Consider the following 10,235-nt stretch of genomic DNA (forward strand, 5'->3'; position numbering starts at 1 on the left):
CAGGCAAGGGCCAGCCTCTGGTTTCTAGAGCTTGCAAATCAGAAAAACAAACAAAACAGAAGGTGATGAGCTGAGCTTTGAACAAAACAGCCTAGGTGTGAATCCCTAATCGGCCACTTACTTCCTGGCACTAATTTAGACACTTCTTGGTAGATTTATCATCCATAAAACTGGGACAATTTTCTTGTCAATTTTTAAATTCTCATTTTTAATCGTCTTACTTTATAAGTAAAATATCTAACAAAGTATTCTATGAAAATAGCTACTGTTCACTGAGCACTTGCCATGTCCGTGGCACCGTGCCAGGCATTTTATGTACATTTTTATCTAATCCTCACAAATTAAGCATTAAGAATTAAGTACTAGCATTCCGACGTTGAAAATAAACAGAGGCACAGAAGGACTAAGTTACTTGCCCCATGTCATTCAGCACAGAAGTGTTAGAGTTGGGGTGTGAAGCCAGGAAGTCTGAGGCCAGACTCACCTACAGCCCCTGTGCCTCCAGAATGACAGGCATTCCTGAGAGTGGGTGGTCACCAACCCTTTCTTCCCCACCCAGATCACAGATGAAGGAGACCGCGTGCCGAAGCCAGGACACAGCAGTCATACAGGGGTGAGGCGACAGCCAGGACTCACGCCCTTCATTCTATAGCCTGTCACAGAATGAAGCCCAGAGGGGCACATCCAGAGGACCACCCCACCAAGGCACCCACTGTGACCGTGCCCAGCACCCTGCTGCCTCAGACCACCCACCATTTTGGACACCTGCAGTTCCCTCACCTGGTTCTGATATGCACATTGTCTTCAGTTGGCCAAGCAAGTGTCTGAGCCCTGCCACCCTCAGCCACACCTAGAAGGCTTGCTATCCTATCATGACACCTGCCCTCAGTCATCCTTCTCAAGCTGTCAACTCCTTCTCCATGCTCATCAAGAGCCCATGCCTGCCACCAAGGCTGGGAGACAGACACATTCCAGGGCCCGGCTTCACCAGGCCCACTGGAGTCTAGACCATCTAGATTGTTCAGATAGCTCATGAATGTCACGGCCAGTGACTTTTTAAAAAAGATTTTATGTATTTATTGAGAGAGGACAAAAGCGAGAGAGATCAGAGAGGGAGAAGCGGACTCACCGCTGAGTGGAGAGCCCAATGCGGGGCTCAGTCCCAGGGGATCATGACCTGAGCCAAAGGCAGACGCTTAACTGACTGAGCCACCCAGGTGCTCCTCATGGCAAGTGATTTATCTCCCTCATAACATGACCACTCACTCAACTTCCATGGAATTTATTTATTCAGAGACCATAAAGTCATCCACAGCCGGATCCTCAGAGCCTATGACAGTGCCTAGCAACAAGAGACCAATTAACACCTGTTAAGGGACAGAATCAACTGTAGGGATCTACCCTTCATCCCCATCTTCACACTTAATCTGGAGAGACCAATGATTTCCTCTCATGCCTCCTGACTCTCTGGGATGTTGCCTCAAGAAGCCAAACCCAGGTCAGAACACAACAGAGTAACTGTCTTTGCCAAGGATGTTTTTCCCTGAATGACCCAACTATCCTGTCTTTTAAAAATCATTTTCTAAAGGAGTTGGAAGTAACGTGGCTCTTTATACCGACATCGATGTCAATAAATCAGCAAATCCTCCACATCAACCTCTAACAGCTAAAAGGTTAGGATAGAGCAGAATCACGATCGTCCAGGAAGAAGCCTCCAGGTCACCATTCATACAAGAGTGATTATGACTGGGGCGCCCCCCCCCCCCCGCCAGGTTCTGGGAAAAGTGACATTAGATCCCTTCTGTCGAGGCCAGGACTTGCAGAAGACACACTCACAAGTCCCCACCAGGTGGGGCAGCAGAAAAGACACAGGGTTTGGGAGGGGCCAGCCTGGATTTTAGTCCCAGCTTTGTCAATGCAAGCTGCATGAGCTTGGGCGGTTTTTCACACATTCCTTCACCAGCCATTAACGCACTCAGTAGACAGTTATTCAGTTCCAGCTGTGTGCCAGGCACCGTACTAGGCACTAGAATATGAGCATCAGGAAAATGGTTTGGCATGGGGAGAGGGACAGGAGATAGGTCTTCATCAATAACCAGCCCAATAAATGTACATTTACAAATTATGGTATGTGCCACAAAGGAAGATTGCAGCATCCCCTGACAGGGTCTATCACCCCTGGGGCCTGACCCCAAGGAGGAAACATTTGAGCTGCAAGTTAAAGAATGAGACAGAGGTGGGGGAGTGCCAGGCAGGAGGAGGAGAACAAGTAATATCAACTGAGGAAGCAGCATGTGCAAATGTCCTGGGGCAGAACAGAACACAAGGCACATTGAGGGCACCAAAAGAACTCAGGGGAGCTTGAAGACAAGCATGTCCAGTTGAGGATGTCAAGGGGGGCAGGTTCTAGGTGACCCAGGGCTCTGTAGCAAGTTGAGGGATCTGGATTTTAGTCTAGAGCAATGGAGCGCCATGAAGTCTGTTAGGCACAGAAATGACAAGATCAGAGTTTGTTTTTACATCCTCTTTAGTTGTTATGTGCAGAATGAAGTAAAGAGACCAGAAAGAGACATGGCAGCACACTAGTGGCAAAGGAGAAAAGAGAACAGATCTAAGAGATATTTAGGAGGAAAACTGGACAAGATTGAGGGCTGAGGGAAGGGAGGAGTCAGGGGTGACTCTTGGTCTCATGTGTAACGTCATGTCCTCTCTGGGAAGTGTGAATATATTTTTCAATTGGGACAGCAACTTGGGAGTACTAGACACTCATTTAAAGTTTTAGGTGAAATGAGACCACAGATAAAAGGCCAGTTTGTTGCCCGGGGCACACCACGTTATGAGTCCTTGCCCCTCTCTGTACCGTCTTAATTGGGGAGCCCTAACTGAGCCAGCCAGCCTGGGACTGGGGTCTGTGACACCAGAGCCAGAAGAGGGCAGGTCTTCCCTGAGATCCCTGAAACAGACACACAACCGCAGGCACAGCTGGGTATTGCTGCACTGTATGGGTGCCTGGATCAAAGGGTCTACAACGTGACCCTGAAGCTCCATGGCGCTGTCCTTATCGGGTGAAGAGCCGGACTGGAACCAATGGCAAAAATCGATCAACACGCAATGCCTGCCCACTGCTCTGGGCAGGGCATCGAACTCTGGCAAGGAATTCAAGATCCAACACAAATGGGTGCCGACCCTCCTTTCCACTTCTTCACCAGTGCCCAGGGTAGTGACCAATGTCAGCTGCCTACTTGGCATTCATTTCCCCTCATCTTTCCTCGGCTCCTTTGGAGAGGCCCTGCCTTTGGCAGGGGGGTTGAAGCCACGTGCTTTGGGCTGAACTGATAGCACTTGTGGCTCCATGTCTCTGGCCCCCAGATGGGCCCAGGTCACTGGACTGGCGCATATGAGTCATACCGCATAGCACTGGCTACTTGAAGCATCTGTCTCTCCCCCCAGAGGCCAGGATGACGTGGATGGCTCCCTGGGCTCCAGCGGGCAGCGAGAGGTGGTCTCCTCCTGCATGCCCGCTGAGGGACTGTGCTCCACACGGTCTCCCTGACCCCCTCAGCCCTTCCCACTGCAGGCGCAACTCTCATCTGTGGCTCTGTCTAACCTTGGGAGCGAAAAGCCAACTCAATGTCACTCTGAAGCTCAACCACACTTACTCTGTGTTCTCTCTCTTAAAAAAAAAAAAAAAAAAGTGCCCTTCACATGATCTAGCTCTCAGGCAAATTGGGGGGAAAAAAAGGCTTTAATTAAAAGAAAGTAAAGCATAACAAGAAACAAGGCCCTTTGAGCCAGGACAATAAAATCCTACCACTCTGGGGTCACCCTCCAGGAAGTGAGGATTAAGGGGAAAAAAGGGTTTTGATAAAGGCAGCCTGAGAAATCACAACAGCAAACTCTAGGAAGAGCTTGCTGTGTGCCAGGCACTGTTCTAAATGTGTTCCATATAAAGGAAAGTAGCTATTTCCTGGAACCCTCCTGGCAGAAAGCTGAAAAGAGGGGGGGGGGGGAAGGCAGGGTGAAGGAGACTGACCCAGGAAATCCTGTGACAGGTATGACATGGTCCTGACGGTCAGGGGAAGCCCAGCTCAGAGCCCCCTGTGCTCAATTACTAAGGGGACACAGGCACGCTGCCCCTGGACCCTCCGGGAGCACGCCCTCTAGGCTGTGGTTCTCAAACGCCGCTGAATTTTCGTTTCAAATTTTTATTTAAATTCTAGTGAGTTGACATATAATGGAAACATTTTGAAACCCCCTGGGGAGCTCTAAAAACCCTGATATGGGACCCACACCCCGAGATTCCAATGAAGTTGAACTGGGGTACAGGCGGTCATCAGGACTCTTTAAAGAGCCCCAGGAAGCCCAAAACATCAGCCAAGGTTGAGCGCCAGTGCCCAGCAGTGTATATGGGTATATCCGTTTCCCAGGGCTGCCGTAAAAAGCACCACAAACGGGGTGACTTGAAATGACAGAGATTTATTTGTCTCACAGTTCAGGGAGTTGACATCTAAAATCAAAGTGTCACAGCTAGGCCACACTCCCTCTGACACCTGAGGGGACAATCCTGCCTCACCTCCTCCTAGCTCCTGGGGGGTCTGCCAGCCATCCTTGGCACTCCCTGGCTCACAGCCGCAGAAATCCATTCCTCTCCTTCGTGTTCTCCCTGTGTGTCTGTGTCCTCCCATGGTCACCTACTTAAAAGGACACCGATCACACTGGATTAGAGGCCCACCTACTCCAGCAGGACTCTGCCAATTACATCTGCAATGGCCCTATTTCCAAATAAGGTCACATCCTGAGGGACAGGGACTAGGACGTTCACATGGAACAAATCAACCCATAACGATGGGCTTCAGTCCCAGCTTTCGCAGCCCTGTCGGCTTGGCCTGCGGACTCTGCCTGTCCACAGCCTAGAGTCCGTGCTCGCAGCAGGGGTGGCTAATTGGAGCCCCAGTGCACCTGAAGATTTGAGGGGATCCCCAGTGGCCTTCCTCTCCACAGAGCTTCTGCCTTTCTCATTAATGGCCATGGAGGTGTCTGTGCTACATGACTCAAAGCCTTTGCCCTTGGCTTCTGGGTCTTCAACTTGAAGCTGCTTGGCAAGGCCTCTTTCCATGAGAGCTAAACCGTACCCTGCCCCCACCCAGTCCCACTTCTGCCTGGAGCCCAACCCCGAAGCAGACATCTCATCTCATCATCTATGGGCCTGGCACCTGCCCTCTGCTGGGGAGCACCATAGTTCAGAGGACAACCTCCCCATCAGTGAGTCAAAGCCCCTTCAAAATCCCACAGTTTGTACCCAGCTGCACCATTCAGGAGCCGAGTGTCCTTGAGCAAGTCACCTAACCTCCCTGAGGCTCTGCTTCCCTCACTTTAAAATGCGGATTGTCATCTATACCCACATCCCTGATCGAAAACTTCCAGGATAAGATGCACTTCCAAATTCAAAATGGTCCAGATTTTTAGGAAGAGAGCAGGGGTACACATAACATCCCCGGTGGGGTCCGGGGCAACATTCTATGCTCACCACATAAACACGGCTACAGGGAAGCACATGAAAACTCACACACGGTGAGATACATAAAAACTACAAATAGCTTCACGTCACTTTGGGTCAGATTTGGCAGACAGAAGAATTTAGTGCTAAACTTAAAAATGCAACAACAAACAAATATGCACTTTTCATTTCGACAGCTGCTTGGATTTCTGGACCCTGCGTAAGAGAATCTAGTTCGAAGCCCGAGGTGAGTATTACGAGAACGCACGGATGTGCAGCTACCTCGCAGCATGGCTAGTGCAGAGTTAATTAAATACTGGTGAGCCTGGGAAATTAAAAAAAAAAAAAAAAAACATGCTTTAATCCAGCTCAAGCCAAAGGTGCCACCCTCCTTAAAACACTGTAATTTCGCCCAAAGGCCTCCCACTTGCACATTCTAAGCGACGGCAGCGCCCGGCGTCCCACCCTGCCTCCCGCCTCACCGTCAGCACCACGCCGAGGTGTCAGCACAGCACAGAAGCCACGTTCACTCTCATCACAGTGAGCTTCTCTTTCTAATTCTAGCACAGGTCCTCATCTCCCAAGATCGGGCATAAATCCCCGCTGCAACAAGACCCACTCCTAGAAAACACCTCAGTATCAGAGCACTCCCGTAGTCTGCGACAGTGGCCTTGGTCAGCAGAGGCAGCCAGACATGGTCGCACACGCGCCCCCACACACACCCCCCCCCCACGCTGGAAGCAGTTCCCAAAGAGAACGCATGGCGAACGTTTCCAATACTCCAGAAGACACGCAAACAGGCGAAGAGTCCAGGGCCTGCAAAACACGGGCTGCCCCAAGGAGAGAGCCGAGCAGCCAGACTCTGCAAGGCCAAGGTTAGGAAAGCCCCATTTTCTTCTGGAGGCCTAGTGTGACCTTGGAGAAGCTATTTCACTTCCTGGATCTCCAAGTCTCCACTTGCCAAAGAAGCATGTGGATTGCATTCCCTCCAAAGGACCTTCGGCTTAAAAACTCCCTGATTAGAGGGCTCTCCCCATGGGAGATGAGCTCTGGCTCCCTAAAGAGATCTGGGAAATAAGCCGGAGCTATCGATAGCTTCCGAAAGGCGATCACAGGCGGGAGGTAAATAAGCAATTACACAGCGCACATCACGCACGCAACACGTCGCCTCCGCTTGCTGACGGCGTCACGGTATTAGCGTGGCTCTGCGGCAGCCCCAGGAGCACTGCTCCTCGTACCCCCGCAGCCCGGCCGCTCCCACCACGGCCTCTGCTGAAGCAGCTGCTGCAAGCAGGGACCTGTCAGAAATCAACCCAAGGAATTACTTCTTTTTGGAAGCAGAAACTCCAGAATTGGACGTAATTCAGGTAAATGTGGCAGATGGTTGCATCTCGAGTTGTCACTTCTCCAAAGAAAACTGGCAAGGGTGACAACCTCTGGTGGCCAGGATCCAAAGATGAGGAATATAAATAATGCAGCAGGTGTAACAAGTACTTCTTGGGGAAAGGGGGTGGACTGAGGGCAGAGTGTTCCCTGAGATGCGCAGAGAATGGTGCTGTGCCCGTGGCGGGGGGGACACGGGGGAGGGGGGCTCCTACCTGGGACTAAGGCCACCTCTGTGCTTAATTCTGGATGTCACGTTCTCATCAGAGTGAAGTAAGGGGTGAAGACTTGGCCACCTATCACCACGTTATGGGGACCTCAGAGAGTACATCTCCTTCCTTAGGAAGAAAATTCTGTAACTGGGCAAGGAAAAACAAATGTGAGTAACGTGCATGTGAAATCGTGGAAACCCAGCCAAGAAAATGGCAAGATCAATAACCTGAATGAAATTGGTCAGAATAGAAGATAATGAGGAAAAACACCGAACTTCAAAATTCACTAGCGTATACATGCTGGGACAGCATTTATGTAGATAGGCTTAAGAGAGGGGAGGGCCTTTTTCTGAGCATCAGCTATGTACCAGGCACTGTGCTAGGCACTTTAAATTTATGATTTCACTTCACTCTCATAGGAAAAAAAAACATATGAAATGGCTTTGGCAGCTACAGTAGAAGGAATAATAGGAAAAACACTAGTAGAAATAGCGTTTTTAAACATTTTTGTCATGAAAAACAACATAGGTTTGTGGTAGGAAGTGTGTAAAATTCAAAAAGCAAGAAGAGAAAAACAAGAACTCGTACAACTCATCTGGAGAGAGAGAGGCCTGAGGCCAATGTCCCTGCCATCACAGTGTCCCACCTGACCACCTGACTTAGAGGTTCTTCTGACCAGACGACTTCTAGGTGTATAGAATGTCCCCAGAACCAGTGGTTTCAAAAACGCCAATGGTTCATTTTCCTCCTTTGTGGTTCAGGATGTTTGCTCTCAGAAAACCCACTTGATTACCTGCAGTGGCAGAAGGACCCCTGGCTGGGACTCGTGCAGGGCATCCACGCTGACTACTCACTCACTGTGACAATGGGCTAGGTAGACCTACTCACACTTCCCTTCTAACCCCCTCTGCCCTCTCCAAATTCCTTTGGTACCTCCAACATACCAGCATATCCGGAGCCAGCTCACACTGCTCTGGCATGCATGCATGCATGCATCCATCCATCCACCCATCCATCTATCTATCCATGCATCCATCCATCCATTTGAGCCCCTCTTCTGACTCAGACCCATCCTATGAGATAGGATTACCAGGATGTGACAAGCTGTCTACTCTCTCCGAACCTCCCTGCCCACCCACAACTCCATTCAGCCTCACTGTCCAGGCACTTTCTCTCAGTACTTTCTGCTAGCGCGTTCAAGTATTGAGCTTGGGGTCTCTGAGATGCGGCCTTCTGAGAACAGTGGGTGTTTTGCTCGACCTTGGACCAACCATGACATTAAACCGCCAACCCCTGGATGGGCTGCATAGGTGATGGGGATTAAGGAGTACACTTGTGATGAACACTGGGTGATGCTGAATCACTATACTGTATGCCAGAAACTAGTATTACACTGTGTGTTAAATGGGATATAAATAAAAACTCTTAAAAATTAAAAAATGTAAATAAACTGCCAACCCCTGTTACTATGCAGGTGAGGTGAGGATGGAGATGCCCCTGTAGCTGTTACCTACGGACGATGGGCCTGGACACTGCTCAGCAAGGAGCCCACCCCCTCCCTTGCAGGAGCGTGTGAACATTCTCAAGTTCATCACAGCCGTCAAACACGTACCTTATTCCAAGTCACACACTGTTTCTGTTTGGTTTGTTTTCCCCCACGTGATCACTTTAGTGGAAAGAGGGTCAGCCTGGGGAATGTGCAAAGAGCTAACTTGGGTGCCAGAAGCCAAGTCACTTCCCCTCTGGATCTCAGTTGTTCCATCTGCAAAATGGGGGGGAGGGGAGACTATATTGTTTGATTGATCAAGGTTGTCCTTTCCATATCTGATGGCTCATGATTTTATATATATCTATTTCCCATCCTATCATAAACTCAAGTGTGTGTGTGTGTGTGTGTGTGTGTGTGAGAGAGAGAGAGAGAGAGAGAGAGAGAGAGAGAGAATGTAGCCCTTTAAAAACCTATAATTCCAGACTGTCCTGTTGACATGCAAGAGCCTCTGCACTGAGTGTGGCCCACGTACCCCAGCCACACAACCCATCTGCTGCACAAGGATGGACCCATGCCTGAGTGAAGAGCATGCCAGGATGCTTCCAGGTTATGGGCTGGCCGCAGGAATCCAAGGCAAGTGTGAGCAGAGTCTGGTCCAGGGAAACGGACAAGTACGGAGCACATGCTCACGGGCAAGCTAGATGATGCCAGAACCCCGCAGGAAATCAGAAGCAGCTCAGCCTCTGGGAAATGAGGGCAGGGAAGACCTGGGCAGCAGAAGAATCAAACCTCCAGCTGGGCCAGAGCTCGCAGTTCAACCCAGCGGTGCTCGCGAAGAGCACACAAAGTCCTTGTCCCCAATCACGAGACAGCCACGCCTGCTGGGGACAGGGCGCCTCCATATACAGACAGACTTCTTCGGGGTCTGCAGGGGAGCTGAGCGGCCAGCAGCCTCCAGGGACGGGGCCAGGCCACTAAGGGAGTTAACACTTGCCCCCCGCCCCAAGCAGGCCAGCCTCTACAAGTCATCAGGAGCTGCGGACTGGCTGGCCGCCTGCTCCCTTCTCCCAGGGCTGATGAGGTCACCCACCGTGCTTTACAATGCAAAAATAATATTCCTGCTGCCAACACAAATTATGTCTGAACCATCCAGCCTCCCCTGCCTCATGCAGAAAGCACCTCCGCAGGGAAAAGGTGGGCCGGGCTGCAGTTACAAGGCTTATTAACACACCTAATGAAACACCTTGGGGTGACCGTCCCTCTGAGGAGAGCTCAGCAAAATGCATCCCAGAAGCAGATGTCAGGCTCAGGGCACAAAGGCTTCCAAAGCACAAAAGCCGTGCGGGAAGGGACTGCGGCTGGCCCTGTCCTCACACGTGTCCCCCAGGTCTGTGATGCTAACCCTTCAGGGTCAGTCAAGAGAACCCCAGGAACCGCCCCACAGCCCGTGGCCTCGTGGGGGCACAGAAGGCACCCCTGGGGCTGAGGAGAAAGCTGGGGGAAGGCTACAGACATCTGCTGAGCCTCAAACTCAAAAGCAATCAAGTTTTAGTTTGGCTCAAGAGGTTAACAGCTCAGGGCTCTGGGAAATCATCCCTTTAAGGCTCCCTTACCACGTCCCTTAGGAGCTCGGAGCCGCTGGTGGCTGGCCCGT

General features: G+C 50.8%; 1 protein-coding gene across 2 annotated transcripts in view; it reads right to left on the reverse strand.

Annotated features, from left to right (window-relative positions):
• PTPRT (protein tyrosine phosphatase receptor type T) overlaps positions 1-10,235 on the reverse strand; it is a 1,014,747-nt gene that overhangs the window by 711,632 nt on the left and 292,880 nt on the right. The gene's annotated exons all lie outside the window — the stretch shown is intronic.

Source organism: Ursus maritimus, unplaced genomic scaffold (assembly GCF_017311325.1).
Source record: "Ursus maritimus isolate PB19 unplaced genomic scaffold, ASM1731132v1 scaffold_22, whole genome shotgun sequence".
Taxonomy (NCBI): Eukaryota; Metazoa; Chordata; class Mammalia; order Carnivora; family Ursidae; genus Ursus; species Ursus maritimus.